We start from the raw sequence: 20885 nt of genomic DNA on the forward strand, positions 1-20885 counted from the left end.
GTTGCCCGAAATTTATGCACGAGGCATTTCTCCACTTATTATACCGCAGTGAGTTAGGGCGGCTTCAACGGCAGAGACAGTGCACGGTGTCAACGATACGTGTAGGGTCCGCGGAACCGGTGGCTTGGGCAGGCCATTTGCTACACTCGGGGTCGGATTCATTTTTGCCCTTAGGTACGGTTTTGGACGGGATGAGTTTGGCGCCATCTGGCGTTTTATGTCTAGGCGTCTCGATGAGACACCTGAACTTTTTCTATATGATGGAAAAACACACTGGGGTCAAGTTTCGGGAATGCGTTTAGATGGATCAGCGAATAAATAGCAGCACTGTCAATATTCAGTGATTTGCGATGCATAAAATATTTGTACTTGTGACTGATTCATGAGTTTCGTTTTGTATGAGTGATAATTGAACCAATTTCTACGCTTGAGCAAGTATGAGCGGGTATTCATCTAGAGAGTTCTCTTTTTGTTGAACCCAATTGCAGAGTTGATGCTCCATAATTTTTTCCAAAGACCACAGGAATAAATTCCATTAGATGTTACTCTTGATCCTTTTTCAGCAAATTCATCGGCTTGTGCATTGCCTGCAATACCTATAAAATCTGAACCTGTTGCTTCTAGCCAGATATTCAATGATAATATGGTACTCTCAGGTTGTTGATGAGCTTTGACTATGTGACTTCCAATACCTCATCGAGACTTTACTTTCCATTCTTGAGGTTCATTTTGGAACATTCTGGAAACTTACACTTACAAATTACGGTGTTTTTGGCAAAGGTTTGGAAAGTTTTAAATATTGAAAAGGAAATTAATACACTATCTGTAATCATCAATATTCTATTTACTGGTCGGAGGAATCAAAACCTAAATCTATTGAATATATTCATAAGTCACACTTACAGTACAAAACAGAATTGGAAAGATCTTAATTACCGTCTTAATTACAATTTCTCAATACGGTACTGGCGAATGATATTCGAAACGTCTTCGAATATCGCGTCTTCGACTTAATTGAAGTTTCGGTCGCCTCGTCTTCAACTGATTCGCGACTTTACGTCTTGAGCATCGACGGACCGATTACTAACTCTGCACTTAGACTCTAACTTGACTTCTCTGGCTATCGACTTCCCTTCTTCAACTTGGCCACACCCCTAGCATCACCCCGATATCGGGGGAAAGTACCAAGTACCACCCATAGTCCAATAAGAGTTTTGCCGTACCACTCACAAAACTCTTCGCGGATTACTGGAAATCTCAGCCATGGAATATTCTCGAAGAACCAGCACGTGATACGCAGATGTGACATCAGGTACCACCGAGCTTGTTTTCGAGCTTTCCCAACCCCCTGTAAATTTATTAAGATTTACAATCGACACATGATATGTCTTCGACACCTTGAAGAATTAACACTTCCTTTACACATTATTTACAACAGCAATTCGGTCTCCAAGCATTTTGGTGACCATGCCAATTATTTAGAGGAAACAATAACTGGATCCTACATGAGTTTCCTTCCAATATTTGAAATATACCAAACGCTTGCCAAAAAAAAACCGTAATTTCTAAGGAATACTATTAACCCTTGATTCTGGGAGAAGCGGTTCTTTGATATACAGTGAACGTTCAGCTTCCTCGGTAGCTCATTTGGTAGAGCACTGGACTGGTGATTCGTAGGTTTTGGGTTCGAGTCCCACTCCGGAGTTGAAAAATTGGCTGTCATGTCGTGAAGTGTTATAATTGGTTAATTATTACAAACGTTAACAATCATTATTTCCTAATAATTTTAGTGTTTTATACTTCTAAAGCTATTTATGCTCGAAGACTGGCCCTTAGGGTATATGTATATGTATGTTCCAAAATAAACCTCAAGAGTGAACAGTCAGGTCGTCATACATAAAAACTAAAAAAAGCACCTGTCATTCGACTCTTCAGTAAGTAGATGGAAATTGATTGATTCAAATGCATAAAACGCTACAACGATCACCACAAACGTTAGGAACTATCGTTATCGAAACTTAACGTTCTATTATAGAAGGCAAGTACCTACGTTCGAAGAAATATGATCGTAATACTCCTTGTCGAGTGTATTATTCTCTCGAAATCCTCCAAATTCCCCATCCCATACGTAGTAAGCTCCCATCCCGCGAATAAAAACGATACGAACAACGTTTTCCCATCCAGATTACCCCATCGCGAAACCTAGCGAAGGGAGAAATCGAAAAACAGCTCATCCTATCGGAAAAGCCCAATCCGACGTCAGCCACTCCGCCAAACCAGACAATCGGCGAATGCTGAAACTGCTCCTTTTCTCAGCAATTATCTCGGATGCAGCAGCATCCAGATCGCGGCGGCCGGGGCACGGTATGAAAACCCAAATCGCGCGTCTATTGTTTCGTATTTCGCATCAGTGACATGGCCTGCCTGACCTAATAACATTTTATTGAAACCGCGTTGATCGCAGTGCCATCTACGTTCAGCGATGGGATCGTCGGAAACGGCACGAGGCGCTTTGTGACTCGGGTCAATGGAATGGAATCTATTATTGGATGTCTTTTTTTTTTTGTTATCCCAAATTTTTTTGTGCGCTTGTTCTAGGCCTGTAGAGGAGGTTATAAATCAGACCAACTGTACAGGGTGGGCAAATAAGCGGGGTAAGCGGCTATATCTCAGGATCCACTCATCGTAGAGACTTGAGGTAAACATTTTTACCACTAAAGTGTACAAAAAAACACACTAGAAATTGTTTTGAAGTTCATACCTGTACCGCTAGGGCGCGCAATAGCTATCGTCGAGTAGAAAAATGAATTTTACTCGAATATTTCCCTCCTGTCAAAAATTCTATGTATCTGGAGAACAATTATCGAAAATTACAGCGATAATTGCATTGTAGGAAGCGAAACTGCACTGCGATAATTGTTCTGTTCATAGATGCTTAGTTTCTATGCATCTTACACAGTTCAAATCTATGGCAATTCCATTCTAAATCAGTTTGACAGGAATGTAACAGTTTATTCGGGAAATATTCCCCCGAATTACACTCGTGCATCAAAATTACCAGATAATTTCGCATTCCAGCGTGTTTTCTTTGAAAAACTGCATTCGGTCATTTTCATTTTTGGAGAAAGAGCCCTCCACCTTCGGTGTCGGGCTCTTTCTCCAAAAATGAAAATGAACTCATGCAGTTTTTATGACAACACGCTGTCATGCAAAATTATCGGTAATTTTGATGCACTTGTGCAATTACTTACGAAAATGTTTCATATGAAGTTGAAGAAAAAATATCATCACTGTAATCCTTGGAAAATTATCTATCTTTTTGAATTGTCATTCTCGATTTTACGACATCAAATAAGGGTAGGGGGAAGGGAGAAATCTGTCTGATTGAAATGCCTGTAACTTCAGTTTGGCTCAACATTTTTGAGCAAATTAGATCTCGTCTGAGAAATAATATCTTGTTGATTGGGGACAAAATATTCTCATGATAAATTTGTTTTTGCTGCTTTCGATAGGGGGCGCTAAGTCAGAAGTTCATTGTTTTGTTCATTTTACTCCGAAATTTCAAATGTAACGATAGGATTTTCTTAACAGAAACAGAAATTCCATCAAATTTGCATGGAAAAACCTACATGTCGCAAAGCGATAGTTTCAGGCGTTCTGAAGTTATGGCCGAAAGAAGATATTCTTCAACTGATGCACTGCGAAAAACCAAATTGTGTCTTTAGGTTCTGACAAACACAGAAATCCCATCAAATTCGTATGAAAAAACCTACAGGTCGCAAAGCGATAGCTTCAGGCGTTCTTTATTATGGCGTTCTTTCTTTCGAAAAAAGCTTTTTCTGCCGAAGAAGAAAGTTTATTTTTTACCATTTTTTTCATAAGAATCACATTAATTTATGAACCGTTAAGTGTTTACCCAAGATTTGGCATATTGCTGAAATTTTTATAAAAAAAGCTATCTAATGATGCAATTATATACTGGGTGTGCCATTTGATATAAGGAAGTAAAGTCTGCTTCTGGTACAACCTGGAGTTGTAGAGATCTGAAAATATTTAAGGGGGGAAGATAATTGTCTCATACATGCAAATTTTCAGTACAAACTCATGATAAGTTTTCCTTAAAACGCTATCGCGGTGAATCACCCTGTTTTTCAATTGATTGAGAATATTTGTGTTATTAATTTGTTTCATTATATTTGTGATATATTTCCATCAAATTAGGACCAATTTCATTGAGTATAGCATAAAATTACATGCAAAATTGAACAGGTTTGATCAATCGTGAAAAAAAAATTGAGGTATCACTATTTTCTTCTTTTAACGGTAATTATAAGAATGCTCTAAGGATCTCACCCCATCAAACCCTAGTACAAACCGAAACTCACTACCAATTGGCAACAACGGGCCACGTTCAGAACGGCCATAATTCAAAATTAAGCCCCGTTCACCGGGTTCATCATGGGGACGGACCGAATGAAAACAGAAACCGTAGTAATTAAACTGCATTCAGCAAATTCGGCCGCCGCCGCCGCCGCCCGGCCTACGTGATTAATTGTATTCTCCATGTGAAGAATTATGGTTATAATAAATTGCGGAAAACCGGCCGGCAGCTGATGCGGAAAAAAAAGTGGCGGCGGATATGAAACGTCGATTCGGCACTCGCAACACGAGTATCTTTTAACGAGACAAATCGACGGGTCCGTCTGGTATCGGGTTAATTGGGGGGCTATTTTTCCACGTGCCGCGCAGATTTCTTGCGGTCTGTTACCGATGGTAGGTTGTATGCTTCCCCATCGATCAGAATCTTTTTGAAAAATGGTTGAAAATTAATTTTTTCTTTAGGATCTCGACGTGTATGGTTACCTTTTACCTAAAGGTGCCACACAGGTAACGATATTAATAAGTCATTAAGGTTTTCTTCTCCCCGATATTCTTCGTTAGATTTGTATAAAATCATATCAACTGTGATGTATGTGATTCGAAGGGAACGGATATGCATAGAGTTTTCATCAAACTTTGTCAGATTGCAAAAACAAAAATCTGATATTTCCACATGAAAGTTGCTTCCGCCTCGATTTAGAGCAATCATTATCGTGACATTTCGATAATGGTAATTCAGGGACTACGTAGCTGTGACATCCGACAGTGATGACACTCAAAGTTCTATCGCTAAAGGGGAGGATGCATCGCAGACTTGAACGACGTTTCATTGAAAAGTTGACAACTATAGAGAAATACCAGCAATCTATGGTCCCCCTGTTGATGGACGATAAAAACCGATATTTCTTATCAATTTTTCTCTTTTCATTGTGATTATTGATTGAGTTAATTGATAACATAATTATTGTTCAAATTCTTTGAACAAAGGTCAGTTGCGTAAGATGTGTTAATTCTTATGAACACTTGTTTCAAAATGAGTTTAGGGTTCATCCTGAAATAAATAAACTGAAAAAAATTCATAGAAATTTTGACCAACGACATTTTGATGTCAGATGAAAAGAGGGTAATCGGAATGTGATAAATTGACAAGTCCTTTTCGGTATCGGGTCAATTGGGGGGCTACTTTTCTACGTGCAGTACGAACTTTTTGCAGCTTGTTATAGTTGTTTTGTCGTATGCTTCCCCATCGATCAGAAACTTTTCCAATAATGGTTCGAAGTAGTTAATTTTCTTCCGAGATTGACTGGAGTGATCTTGATGTGTATGGTTACCTTTAGGTAAAGGTGCCAGACAGGTAACGATATCAATTAAATTATATCTACTGGGATGAATGTGATTCAAAGGCGAAGTATATGCGGAGGTTTTTTATGAAATTTGTTAGATTCTAAAAGAAAAGATGTGATATTTGCACATGGATGTTACTTTCACCTCGATTTAGAGCCATCATTATCGTGACATTTCGATAATGGGAACTCAGGGACTACGTAGCTGTGACATCAAACGGCGATGACACTCAAAGTTCTAGCGCTAAAGGAGAGGATGACACACCGACATAAACGACGAAGTTATTTCGTTTCATTGAATAGATTGGAAAATGCCTGCAATAATATTGATAACAACATTCTTCTTCGATTTTTTTGAACAAATATCCGTTGACAAGCCAATTGGATGAGGTGTGTTCATTCTTTGAAAATTTTTTTCTGAATGAGTTGATGGTTCATCCCGAAAAAAAAAACTGGAAAAATATTCATGAAATCTTGAGAAAATGTTGAACAAAGAAACTTGGATATCAGATGAATATTGGGATATTTACGTCGTGAAGCAGAAAAAATACATGCCACTCTCTGAAAAGTCATGCAAAATTTCTATGAAAGTGTATTGCCCACTACTTCAAATGATTTTTTTTTTTCACGTGTCAAAATCTGACATTTGGGTGGTTTAAACTAATAGCAATGCATTATTCAGGCCAATCTTCCGATCATATCTTGTTTACCTTGAAATTTCAAAATTTTACTTTGAATTTGTCATTATTAACAGCTTAAAGAGCTTTTAGGATATTGGAAAATGAACACAAACCGATTCAATGCCATCACCCAAAGAAATATTGAACGTTTGAATTGTTTAAAAAAATAATCTTTTCAAATACAACTCGTTCTTTTAATTTTATCAGATATTTTTTCCTTTTCATTACTTTAACTTGTTCATTTGATGCAAAAACATTCAAACATTCAAACAAACCGAATTTAGATGAAATGACTAATTGCTGAGGAACTCAAGGCTTCATCAATCGGTTTGTTTTCATATTTTAGCCATATAAACAAGTTTCCGTGGAAAAGAAAAAAATCGACTAAATTTGAACCACTCGTGATCTTATCTTTGAAAATTCCAAACTATGGACCATTATTTCTCGATCTGAACACAATAAAAATCTGAGAGTGAATATTATCCTCGTATACAGCACTGATTACTCAGCTTATAACCACTTCACAACCATCACATTGTTCTCACCACGAATTATCCTCTCATTGGATTTACAGACGTTCGAGAGCATCGCGCAAAACGTCGAGTGGATCCCGACCTTAACAGTCGCGTCGACTATGCAAAGGTTGAAGGCATTGATTACTCATTAGCAGGCTATTGAGCAGCGATACAATATCGCAGAGGATACGCTCGAAATTAGAGACCCGCTGATGATGTACTTGTGATTCGAGCTGCCTCAAAGCCATTGTGTGTCCTTGTGTTATTAGCGGGAAGCAGAACTCGGTTCGTTTCTTTTCAATTTTCGGTTTTAGCTATATCTGCGTCTCTTTCCGGCAATCGATACCGATTCGCCGATTGTTAATCAGCTTCTTGCCATTGAATCGGAAGTCTAGAGGAGTTATTATTTTTTATACGACTCTCTCAGAAAATGACGTTTTCCTACAACTGCTATGAGAAGTAGCGTATTCTTCATAGCTTACTCAATTTCAAAACTATGTATTTATCATACTGTGGGAAATATTATTACTCACGGCACTTTGCCCACACCTCGCTTGGTAGACCAATGAAATTGGGCTTTCGAGTCGTTTCTATGGAAACGCAATAAATTAGCACATACTGTCAACGAAGACCATTTTGATTTGAATCAAGTTTATTACTTGAATTATTGAAATTTGTTCAGTTGTAGGAAATAGTATATTGTGCAACAAGTGGGGAAAGTCCAACTTTTCTCGCGAGTGTGGAAGTTTGTGGCACGAGCCTGAAAGGCGAGTGCTGCAAACACGAGCGAGAAAAGGACTTTCTCCACATGTTGCACACTATACTTTTCCTACAACTGCACAAATTTCAATAATTCAAGTAATAGACTTGATTCAAATCAAAATGACCTTCGTTGACAGTATGTGCTACTTTATTGCGTTTTCATAGAAACGACTCAAAAGCCGAGGTGTGGGCAAAGTGCCGTGGGCAATAATATTTCTCACAGTTTGAGCAATACATAGTTTTGAAATTGAGTAAGCTATGAAGAATACGCTACTTTCCATAGCAGTTGTAGGAAAAGTATAGTGTGCAACATGTGGAGAAAGTCCTTTTCTAGCTCGTGTTTTTGCAGCACTCGCCTTTCAGGCTCGTGCCACAAACTTCCACACTCGCGAGAAAAGTTGGACTTTTCCCACTTGTTGCACAATATACTAATTCCATATTGTTTGACGAACTTTTCGCATGTTTCCCTCGCATACTGAAATTTTTGTTTGGTTCTCTCCCAATAATGTGTCAAGTCGGCTGAGTTTCATAGTAATCGTCACTGTTTGTATTAGCCGAAATGCACAATTTAACTGAAAAGGTCACAGTGTTGACAAAACTAGTTCTAACTTTACACGTAATTACTGCCTAGATGTTTTTTGTGAGGAATTCAATAAATGAAATAAATAATAAAATTAAATAAATGCATGGTTCTCCGATAAGAGTTTTCATCTTGACATTGAAAAAAGTATACTTTGAAAGAAAAACATGGATGTTTCTCTCATTGTAGAGAAGACCTTATTAGCCCATGGCTCCAAATGAAAAAAGTCTGAATTTGTCAAATCACAAGATCTCGGGGCCAATTTTGATCACCTCTTCGAGAAAAAGCATCTAGGAAACTTTCCCTGCAATTTTGCGATTGTTTCGTTGCTTATGTGGGACGTACCGCCGTCTTGTTGAATATAAATGTCTTTCACATCAGTATCTTCTTCCAATGCCTGCCATAAAAATCATCATAGCCAGGTGGCGTAATTCATTCACCGTAACCGTTGAATAAGCCAAACTTTTTTACTTTTATTGCATTACGAGGTCGTCTATGTCCAAGGTTTATTATTTTCCTTTATCTATCCGCTTTCTTGGTATCGCCCCTTATTACACTAGGACCCAAGAGTTCTTTTGTTTTGCCAACTGTGACAGTAAAATTTTCACCATTTTTTAGTGAATTTGAACAATTTCAATTAGCTGTTGAAGTGTGTATCTTCCCATTTTTAGGAATGTTGTGATTTTTTCTTGTCGAAAGTCGAAAGATGATAGCTACCCACCTAGCGAACTGTTCAAAATGGAATTTTCTATAAGAAAACCCTTCGAAAAAATGCATGGACATTAATTTTGTCTTAATTTTTTTTTAGAGATATTCTGATGAATACTCATTACACAAAGGAATATTTGGATGGTGGAGTTGGGGAAAATATTCGAAAGATTCAAATTAAATTCACTAATGATATTTTTGGACGCTTTCACATGCTATCTCAGACATCCAAATCTATTCTGGTTAGTGAAATGAACAGAAATCCTTTCATTTGAAAGGATCGTTTAATTGAAAGTTCCCAGAAAGCACAAATCCTATTGTCGACGAATTCGTATTGTGTGCTGTGCACACATCTACATATTTAGCTCTCCGAAAATTGTAGGGACACAGCTAAAACTCCGTATGATTTTGTTTAGAATGCTTCCGTTCTTGTTTGTATCCCGAAAGTTCATTTCCTTTCCTCAGCTTTTGGGTCGAGTAAAGGGAAACTGTGAAATGAACACATTAGGCGACTCAGTTTTTGAATCGAAACTTGGGAACAGTTGTTGATTGTAAATATTTGCTTGAACATCGAATTTCGAAAGGAATCGTTCAATGTCTTGATATAGCTACCCTTCAATTCGGAAGATTTAAACACTATACTTCGACCAAGCAACGAAAAAATTGAGCCATACATTGTAGTTGGCTTTGATTCATCAATTATCCATACTAACACATTATTTCAATAGAAATGTCAAGAATTTTCCAATGAGAGGTTTCATTTTTGATGTAAATTTTGGTAAAAAAAATTATTACTCATAGCTCGGTAGCGCTGTTCATTCACCGTAACAGTTGTAAAGGGTGTTTTTTTAGAGCTATAGAACTTTAAATCGCAATAACACAACGATGGATTATTCAATTGACATGAATTTTATTTATCCGCAAGATAATCTTGTGGCATTACATTTTAAATATGATTTCTGGCATATGGCCGCCAAGGCTGGCTCGGATGTAGTCCAATCTGGACGTCTAATTTTCGATGACTTTTTCCAACATTTCTGGCCGTATATCGGCAATCACACGGCGACTGTTGTCTTCCAAATGGTCAAGGGTTTGTGGCTTATCCGCGAAGACCGATGACTTTACATAGCCCCACAGAAAGTAGTCTAGCGGTGTTAAATCACAAGATCTTGGAGTCCAATACACAGGTCCAAAACGTGAAATTAGGCGGTCACCAAAACGTGTCTTTCAATAAATCGATTGTGGCACGAGATGTGTGACATGTTGCGCCGTCTTGTTGGAACCACAGCTCCTGAACATCATGGTTGTTCGATTCTGGAAAAAAAGTTAGTAGTCATGGCTCTATACCGATCACCATTGACTGTAACGTTCTGGCCATCATAGTTTTTGAAGAAGTACGGACCAATGATTCCACCAGCACATAAAGCGCACCAAACAGTCAGTTTTTCTGGATGTAACGGTGTTTCGACATACACTTGAGGATTAGCTTCACTCCAAATGCGGCAGTTCTGTTTGTTGACGTAGCCATTCAACCAGAAGTGCGCTTCATCGCTAATGGACGTAGTGCGCGATACGTATTCCGCACAGAACCATCATTTTCGAAATAAAATTGCACTATTTGCAAGCGTTATTCAGGCGTGAGTCTATTCATGGTGAATTGCCAAACCAAAATGAGAAGAAATCACTTGACAGCTGTTGAAGCGGTCGCCATCTTGAACAGTAAAGTCAACTTGAAGTTATATACCTCGAAAAAAAACACCCTTTACTAGCCTCATTTCAGGATAAGTGAGATAAGACCGCACCAAACAGTGACATTTTGAGAATTTAGAGGCATTTGAACAATCATTCTTTGATTTTCTGATATGATAATGATAATCATTACTGAAGATGATTTTTCGATGGTAATTCAGATCATTTTGATGCATTTCAATGATCCAATATGCGAAGATATGTTGATGGTGATCTTCTGGCTGATTTTTGAGCCTCAATGTCTTAGTCTTATTCCACCGTATTTTGTGAAAAACAAAATACCACACCACCGTATTTTGTAAAAATACAAGATACGGTCGTTTTTGGAAGAACAAATTCCGAAGATCAACGAGGAATCGACAAATATGGGTTTTCGTAAACACTTCACGATTTCGATTCTTCACATCTCTAATTTACTTCACGAAGACCCAAAAAAGCTTTAGTTTAGCAAACTGTGATTTTCACCATCTTTGTAGCGAATTTTAATAATATCACTGCATTGTTGAAGAGTCGGTTCTTTGTATGACGTCGTTTACTTGTAATGTGTTCAAAAGTGACGGCTGCCCAGATATCGGGATATTCAAAATGAAATTCCTCATTAGAAAACCCTTCAATATTATTCCCGATTTGTCTGCTAAATAATTCGATGTTACAAATTCACTGCCACGCTCCAACGTCGCTAAGTTATTTTGTAATTTCCTTAGAAGGAATGTCCAACGCTTGTTACAGTAACTCCACTCTTCACAACCTTCATAAAATATCCGCAAATTTTCAGCTTGTCCTCAACCGCATTTTTCGAATGACAGATGCTTCCTTCTCCAGCTATTTCGTCACCTTGTCAGCGTCTGTGAAATACCCGCTGAATTCCTCTTTCTTTCGCGAAATATTTAATCTTCTTACTAGGAACTGAGAGGAAATTTCTGTTATTTCCTACTTACCAGTATTTCTTTTTATCCGCTGAAATATATGAGGATTTATTGAAATCTGCTTAGACTGCAGTCGTTCCTTTGATGTACAAAATGAAGAGATAATGAAGGAACGAACAATAACTTGTATTTTTCTGAATCACATTATGCATGAAAAAAAATTGAATATAATCTGAAAAAAAATGCACTTATTAGAGACCAAAGTACTTTTGTACATATCGAATGAAATGCTATTTATGATGATGTTGCCTTTGATTCAGATTAGGAGTTTTCATCAACTTTAAATTCGTTATTCATTTCGAAAATCTATGGTTTTGGTAACATTGTTAACTGTATTATTCAGAAGGTAAAAAATCTCATGTCTTTCGGATCACCTGTAGAATGATACGTAAATTTGCAGAAGTCTTGAAGACAGTTCGGGAATTCAATAAAACTAAATCGTACGATTACCTAAAAGGTTTTCTAGATAATGATCTTCAGTTTAAAATTTGCATCCATAAAATTCAACGAATTAAGTGCCCTCCGTTAAAAAGTATATCACAGGTAAATTATAACAAATGGGTTATTTCTAATCAGATCTTCATTGAGATTTTGATTTTGATATAAATATTAGGCATTCTTATTAATAAAACAGGGTGGTATCGTGTTTCACCACTTTGGGGCCAGCCTGGAGAGTAAAAATTAATTAAGCTTATTCACTTAGTGAGTACTGTCGATTTCTCAAAAATTTGAATCATTGTCCTAGCCCAAAATTTAAAATAGTGACATCACAACTCTGGAAAACTCGAGCTGAATTTCTAAAGAAAAAATCTAATAAAGGGTGTTTTTTTAGAGCTATAGAACTTTAAATTGCAATAAAACGACGGTGGAGTATTCGATTGACATGAATGCGCAAGATAATCCTGGGCAATACATTTTAAATATAATTTCTGGCATATGACCGCCACGGCTGGCTCGGATGTAGTCCAATCTGCACGTCCAATTTTCGATGACTTTTCCCAACATTTGTGGCCGTATATCGGCAATAACACGGCGAATGTTTTCTTCCAAATGGTCAAGGGTTTGTGGCTTATTCGCATAGACCAATGACTTTACATAGCCCCACAGAAAGTAGTCTAGCGGTGTTAACTCACAAGATCTTGGAGGCCAATTCACAGGTCCAAAACGTTAAATTAGGCGGTCACCAAACGTGTCTTTCAATAAATCGATTGTGGCACTAGCTGTGTGACATCATGGTTGTTCAATTGAAGAATGAAAAAGTTAGTAATCATGGCTCTATACCGATTACCATTGACTGTAACGTTCTGGCCATCACCGTTTTTGAAGAAGTACGGACCAATGTTCCACCAGCCCATAAAGCGCACCAAACAGTCAGTTTATCTGGATGTAAAGGCGTTTCGACACACACTTGAGGATTAGCTTCACTCCAAATGCGGCAGTTTTGTTTGTTGACGTAGTCATTCAACAAGAAATGCGCTTCATCGCTAAACAAAATAAAATGGACGTAGTGCGCGATACGTATTCCGCACAGAACCATTATTTTCGCAATAAAATTGCACTATTTGCAAACGTTGTTCAGGCGTGAGTCTATTCATGATGAATTGCCAAACCAAACTGAGAATAAATCACTTGACAGCTGTTAAATCGGTCGCCATCTTGAACAGTAATGCCAACTTGAAGTTATATACCTCGAAAAAAAAACCCGTTATTTGAGTGACAACAGATCCGACCGAGTTGAAATCTTCACGTGTAGAACTCCCACAGAATTCCGCGAAATATTTAATCTCCTCATGGAAAATTGGAAGGAAAACTCTGCAACTTCCTAGTCGCGGGCGTATTTCCTTTTTGTGTCTCGAAATATACCATCCGATATAATTTCCGATATAGTCGAGACAAAACAAAAACAAACACTTAATTGCATCACGAGTTTCGTTTAAAAATTAAAATTCCCATCCTGGTGGTAATGAAAGTTCAAGAGGTCTTTCCCGTTGTGTCGCTTAAAGTGATTTATGGTCGCCATGAAATATTCAGATGGGCAACTGTGGATGTTTACTCCGCGGCGGATTCTAGTTTGCACTCTTGCAGCAGCAAGAATCGAAGAGCGATCTCGATTTTGCTACCGCAGATATTTCCGGAAAATAAATAATTGATTGCTTGTTTTCACGACTTTTCCGTTTCGTCTTGCTTTTTCCCCACTCTCGGTATATAAACGGATCAATTATTCAAAGTGTACACTCTATTCCACTCTTGAAGTAGAGGATTTTTTGCTCACTAGAGTTCGTTACGATTGTAGAAAAACCAGCAGGTGAAATCACTCTATTCCTAAGGGATAAATAAATCTGGTCGTTTGGTAACTGGACAAGTTGAAGCAAGCAAACTCATGAACAATTTCTGATGAATTTGTAATTTATACTCACAATGATGGTAATCTTTGTGGCCAGTCGTAAACGAAAAATTTGCATTAGAAAATATGAAATTTTCAGATTCAGTTTAAGCTCAAGAAATGAAACTAATCTACAGAGTTATCCAATGAGAATTTTCATTTTGATTAGCCTGCTATCTTGACAGTAGTCACATTTGAAGCTGTCATATTTTAACAAGTAAAAACTACGCCATTATTAGTAATGGCACAATACACTCTTTAAAAAAGTATTAAAATTTTCAAAATTCACAACAAAAATGGAAAATATTTTTTGTCAAAGTTCTCAAAACTAAAGCAGTTTTGAATCGTCGTGAACGCCTTCTTAGCCGTATATCGTGATCCAGGTGGGAATATTTGAGCTGTTGGGACAAGTTAAAGATGTGAAAAATAAACCGTAAGTGTTGACGAAAATCCAGTTTTGTTGATTTCCGAAATTCAAGGTTTTATTGTAAAAAACTGGTTATACATTCATTTATTATTCAAAGTATTGTCCATCGCCATTTCTTTCTCCCATCATTCGGGCAGCCTACGTTGAAAAAAATGGTCATCTTCTGAAGCGATCCAATTTTTTACTTCTTCATAGAGCCGGAAGTGCTGGTCAGTCAGGCCATGTGCCATTGATCGAAACAAGTGATAGTCCGAGGGAGCAACAACTGCAAAATACGGCGGGTGGGGTAGGACTTCCCACATCAACGTTTCCAAGTATGTCTTGACCACTTTCGCAACATGGGGTTGAGCATTGTCATTCTGTGAAATCACTTTATCATGTCTTTCGTTGTATTACGGCCGTATGTCTTCAAATGCTCGGCTCAAACGCGTTATTTGCGTTCGATAACAATCGCCAGTGATTTTTTCAGTGGGTTTAACAACTCAAAAGACATTACGCCGAGCTGGTCCCACTAAATACTGAGCATGACTTCGGAACCGTGAATATTCGGTTTGTCTGTAGAAGTGGAAGCATGACCGGGATATCCCCATGATTTTATGCACTTCTGATCATCGTAATGAACCCATTTCTTGACTCCAGTGACAATGTGAGGCTGAAATGCCTTCCATCTTCGCCTTGCAAGCAACTGTTCTCAAGAAAACAAACGCCGTTCAACATCTCTCGGCTTCAACTCGTACGGCGCCCAATTTCCTTGTTTCTGAATCATTCCCATGACTTTCAGACGTTTTGAAATGGCTTGTTGTATCACTCCCAATTATCCTGCCAATTCCTGTTGTGTTTAATACGAGTCTTCATCAAGTAATGCCTCTAATTGTGCATATTTGAAAAACCTCTCTCTTCCACCGCCATGCTGTTCTTCGACGGCAAAATCACCGTATTCAAAGCGTTGAAACCACTCTCGACACGTTCTTTCACTTATAGCGGCCTCACTATATAGGTATCTGAGAATTATATGAGTCTCAGCCACAAATTTATTCATATTAAAGTAGGAAATTAAAACCTCCAGCAAATGACGAAAATTGGGTTCGTAAGTTGACATGTTTAATCGAGAATAACTTTATAATGCAGGCAGAAATCGACATATATTTCGATGGCGTTATGTTAACAATTACCTAAGATTATTGTATGACATCTACGATCTATTTATTTCGACTACCACTTACCGCTACAACCATATATTGCAGAAACAAAGAAGAAAAAAAAAGAGAGAATTCTTGCTAGTGAATGTTTTCTAACAGACAAATTTGTGATAGACTAATCATTCCCATGAGAATTTCCTTGATATTGTACGAGGAAAAGAAGTTTGAATATTTCCAATCCGTTCCTGAAATGCAGTCAGCTGAAACTCCGAACAACAAAGACCCCGTAGATTTCCCAGACCTCCTAACGCCATTTTAAATTGAAATCGATAACGTGCATTATACTTCTGGCTAATCAGATAGGTAGAAACTTAATTGAATAAAAAAATCAAGATTACAGGTGCCCCACCGTTCAAACCTATAATCAACCTCATGCAATATACCTTTTTAACCCGGTTATTTTGATAATTTATGAACATGGAAGCGTTGACAGGGGGCGCATGTTCCATGGATAAAAAAAAGTTTTCGATGGGATTTTTTTTGCAGCGTGTAAAGTGATTTCTCGTGTTTTACATTCGACTGATTTGTAATTCTGGGATGAGCTATACGTGGATTCGACAGCCTCGAATTGAAGTATTGGAAAAAGTTCATATATTATTTCGCAGAATGAAGCTTTAGAATCATTAATTAATAGTATCTATGTTCCATTAGGATTTTAGGTAATTCTAGTTTTCGGAGAAATATTGATTCTTTTCTTGTGAATAATCGTTATTCATACATGGGTTTGGTTGGTTACCATGAAATCTCTTACTATCAAGAAGACTTTGAAATCAGTCTTTCTGTTGTACTTACAAAATTCTACAATCCACATCGGGGACAATCTGTTCATGGTTTCGGCAATTTCGATTTGGACAGGGGCGGATCCAGGATTTCTTCAAGAGTGGGCACACAGTACCGAATTCACATAAAAGTTATGCAAAAGAGAAATATTGAAAGGTCTTTTTTTCATTTTTCAACATGAATTGGGTCAGACGAATCTAATTCCAATCGGAAGATAATTCCAGGAAATTCTATTTGAGCTTAGAAGCTAAATTTGCCTCATTTATAGCTGCATTTAAAAACGGATTTGAAGACAATCTTTGCCCAGTCCTATTCGAATATATTGCTACACAATTCTTTCTTCATAATATCAACCAGTATTTTCATACCATATATACAGGGTGATCCACCAGGATGGCCCATTGGTTCATGGAATACTTATCATAATTTTGAGCTGAAAATTTGCAAATTGGGGTTTGAGACAATGATTTTTTTCCCTTGAATATTTTCAAATCTCTATTACTTCCGATTATACTGGAAACAGACCACTACTTTCTTATTTCAAATGGCCTGATGCAATAATATACTGGGTGTGCTATTTCAAATAAGGAAGTTGTGGTCTGTTTCCGGTATAACCGGAAGTTGTAGAGATATGAAAATATTTCAGGGAGAAAGTTCATTGTCTCAAACCTCAACATGCAAATTTTCAGCTCAAAATTATGATAAGTTTTTCATAAACGTCTAATAGGCCATCTCGGTGAATCAACCTGTATATGAGTATATTTTTTGTATACTTGTATACTGTATACATAAAAAAAAGTGTCTGGGGTCACAAAATATTTCTTGATACTAAGGGGGTTGAAAAGCACCTCCTTAGAGCAAGTTTATCGGCTTGTTCATTGCCTTCAATATCGCTATATTATTGCCCCAGCATCAGAGTCATTGCATCGAGTCAGATAAAACCAAGCTTTCAAAAAAATAAGTTCATTACTCTCCCGAATTCTCGGCGGCCTTCTTATTTCCGTCCTAGTCCTACTACGATCCATTAACCCGTTTTTCCGTCCATATCAAATAAAGACGGGAGAAAATCCCGAACTGAGTCGTTTGATCAAGCGCAGTCTCTCCCGCTAAGCCGGGATCTGAAACTAAATGGCCTCTTCATCCGGCAAGTATGAGACTCCAATTAGCCGTAAATATGGCGAAGAGTCACTCGACGAAACTGTTTTTCGAGCCGCCCGCCCGTCCGGTAGGGGTCGTTGGCATCGTCGTCCAGGTAATGAAAGCGAATGGAGGATAATTAATTAGAAGATGGACTTGTTGAAACACCTGCCACGTACTGGGAATGTATACGGCTATGAATAGAGATGTGTGGTCGATGAGGTTGACGGTCGCTCGGGTTACGGCCGAATCTGCCTTTTTTTTTTGGGTAGTCTGAAAAGATACGCGATGATTTTAGTGGTGGAAACGACATAGCCTAAGAGCCCAGGACTACCTTCGTGATTTTATAAAAGCTAAAAGTTTTTCTGTACATGCCCCCTACATAAGTAAAGGCGACCAGAGACTATAGTATTTCGGTTGTGATTTAGGCAGGTAACAGGTAGTAAAAGTATATAGAATAGTACTTCAAATTAGTAAAAGTATGAAGCTCAATTTTTTATAATTTCTTCTGGTTATGACAATAGTTACCCACTGCTAAACTTTTATAATAACAATTATACTTTCGTTATAGTATAAAAGCTAAATTTTTTATATGTAATTTGAGGAACTATGAAAAAAATTCAACTCATTAGCCGGACAGTTTTAATGGCTTTTTGTATCTGGCCAGACACATTGAAAGTCGGGGGCGAGTGCTATGTAGATTGCCATCTTTTAAGATATCCTTTAAAAAAACATTTTCACGTTTATATCCATGTTATATAAAGTGAAATATTAGATGTAACAAAAAAAAATTACATGTAAAACAAAAATTTTTGTTTTTAATACATTGAAGTTTCTAGGTTTCCGGCATGGGCTAGCAACTGACATAAGTGTCCGGCAAAGGACGACTAGTTTCCTTAAGTTACCTCGAAAAAAATATAAAATATTGAGCTTTATACTGTATCGAATTTTAGGTAGTATTTGATAAACTAACTGTTACCTGCCAAAGTAGCCACAACCCAAACCCTATAGTTACTGGTTGTTTCTACTTGTGTGGAAGACATGAACAGAAAATCTTTCGAATTTTTTGAAGATCTGGTCTTTATTGCATCTTGCTCTATTGATCCGAACGTTTTTGAATTTTTGCAAAATGGCGAATGCGCCGATTAATTCAATTTGAGCATTCAAATGAATAGGAAGATGCACCACCTACAATAGTAAATTACAAAATTTCATGTCAGGATGAATTGGACTCAAAATATTTGTGTTGATTCAAACCTTCAGACAAATCTTGCACTACAACCTTTTCTACAAGCATTTTATGACGACTATTTACTCAGGTTATCTATGAGACGAGTTCCTAATGAAATTTCATAAAAACTTTCGAGTAGTTATTTGAAAATTAGTCGCATAATATCAATGGTTTCAGATCGATTTTTCTACTCAGCAGTGAACGTAGTCAGTACATTCGAATCATAAATATATACTCACCTCCAATATCGCAATTATTTAGGCTGGACAAGATTGACTTTTTCCCTTTCAGATCAATCATTTGGGGTTGTTTTCGGCTCTTAATTTGAAAATAACAGACAGCATCCAAATAGGAAGATACACCAACTACGATAGTAAAGGGAAGTTTAGACAATCTTAAATCAAAGTATGAGATAAATGTCTGAAACAAAAAACTGTAGCCTGATCTCTGTAAATTGAATTTCAAACTATCTTGTCATGAATTTCAGGTTGCTGGAAGGTAATTTATCGTGGGGTCTTCTTCATAGCTAATCTCCATACCTAAGTCTACACCCGTTTGTCACTGATGTTTGTTCAGTATGTGTCATCTACGAGCCCTAATATTCGCTACATTTTCATATCTTATGTATAGAGTGTCCCAAATTCGTTGTCTAGTGAGGGAATCTCAGAAGTCGAGGTGAACAATGAATGCCACATTTTCTGGGTCGAATTTGGGAGAATTAATTTGGAGAAAACCTTAAAACTTCATCTGTTTTCAAGCTATAACAGAATATTGAAATATGGAGCGAAAAGGAAATTTTCTCTCAACTTCTTCATTACTGGTGCTATAAACATAAAACAACAACAACTTTTGAAGTTATTACACAAACTTTTGTTTTTTCAAACGAAAACCATATATATTTCTGTAATGAATAAAATCAACTTTCGTTCTCTTTTCAAAAATATATAATATGAGATAAGATTTTTTTACCAAACCATAAAAATTATCAAGAGTTTGATTTTTACACTTGATAATCAACCAGGTGTCTATCTGTGAACTTCAGATAATTAAAATATTCATTGTCCACCAAGGTCCACGGATTTACCACTGTTAGAATTTTTTTTTTGTTCGCATCCAAAGACAAAATTTACCATTTTGAAAATATTGAAATGTTGGAAAAATCGAACGAAGTTAAATCCGGAGACCTTGCGGCACTGAATATTCTAATTATTTGAAGTTCACAGATAAGCACATGGTTGATTTGAGGTATGAAACTCAAACTTATGATGATTTTTATAATATGACAGGTAAGGAATTTATAAATCATATATTTTGGAGAGGGAAAAAAAGATTTTTCCTACGAATGCTATGGAAAAAAGAGTATGTATTGCTCATATTGTGAGAAATATTATTTCACACGGCACTTTGCCAACACCTCGATTGGTAGACCAATGAAATTGGGCTTTTGAGAAGTCTTTATATGGAAACGGAAAAAATTAACAGATTATGTCAATGAAGGCCTTTTTGAATTGAATTAGGTACATTACTTGAATTATTTGAATTTGTGAAGTTGAAGGAAAAGTATGGTGTGCAACATGTGCAGAAAGTTTTTTTCTTACTCGTTAAAAAAGTTGGACTTTTCCCACTTGTTGCACAATATACTATTATTCGTCACATAAATTTATATGGTTTACATTAAAGAAAATCCAAGTTTGTATTATAACATCAAAACTAATTGCAATAGAAGGAAAATTAAAACTAATGGATTCTACTGAAAAAAGTACCTGTAAAATTTTGTTTCATTGTGTGAGAACTTTTCATTTCACGCCAATTTTCTCTTATAGATTAGAAACAGCTGAATTTATGGGGTTGCGGTTTTCACCATATTTATTCCCTCAAAAATCGAGCCTAAAAATTTGCCATTCATTTTTTTCTAGCTGAAAAGGATTCAGAGATCCCAAACCAGACACCGAATTTGGGACATCAAATATATATGTAAGTGCTAAAGAGTACCACCCACTTCGATTCAAATTCGCACCGCAAAAAATCGACGAATGAAAAAAAAAGAGGCAAAAGAATCAAATCCACAACTAACAGAAACACCGT

The 20885-nt window shown here is 37.0% G+C and overlaps 1 protein-coding gene across 2 annotated transcripts in view; it reads left to right on the plus strand.

Moving 5' to 3' along the window:
* LOC123685226 (teneurin-a) overlaps positions 1-20885 on the plus strand; it is a 556414-nt gene that overhangs the window by 98379 nt on the left and 437150 nt on the right. The window lies entirely within an intron of this gene.

Source organism: Harmonia axyridis, chromosome 7, assembly GCF_914767665.1.
Source record: "Harmonia axyridis chromosome 7, icHarAxyr1.1, whole genome shotgun sequence".
Classification (NCBI taxonomy): Eukaryota; Metazoa; Arthropoda; class Insecta; order Coleoptera; family Coccinellidae; genus Harmonia; species Harmonia axyridis.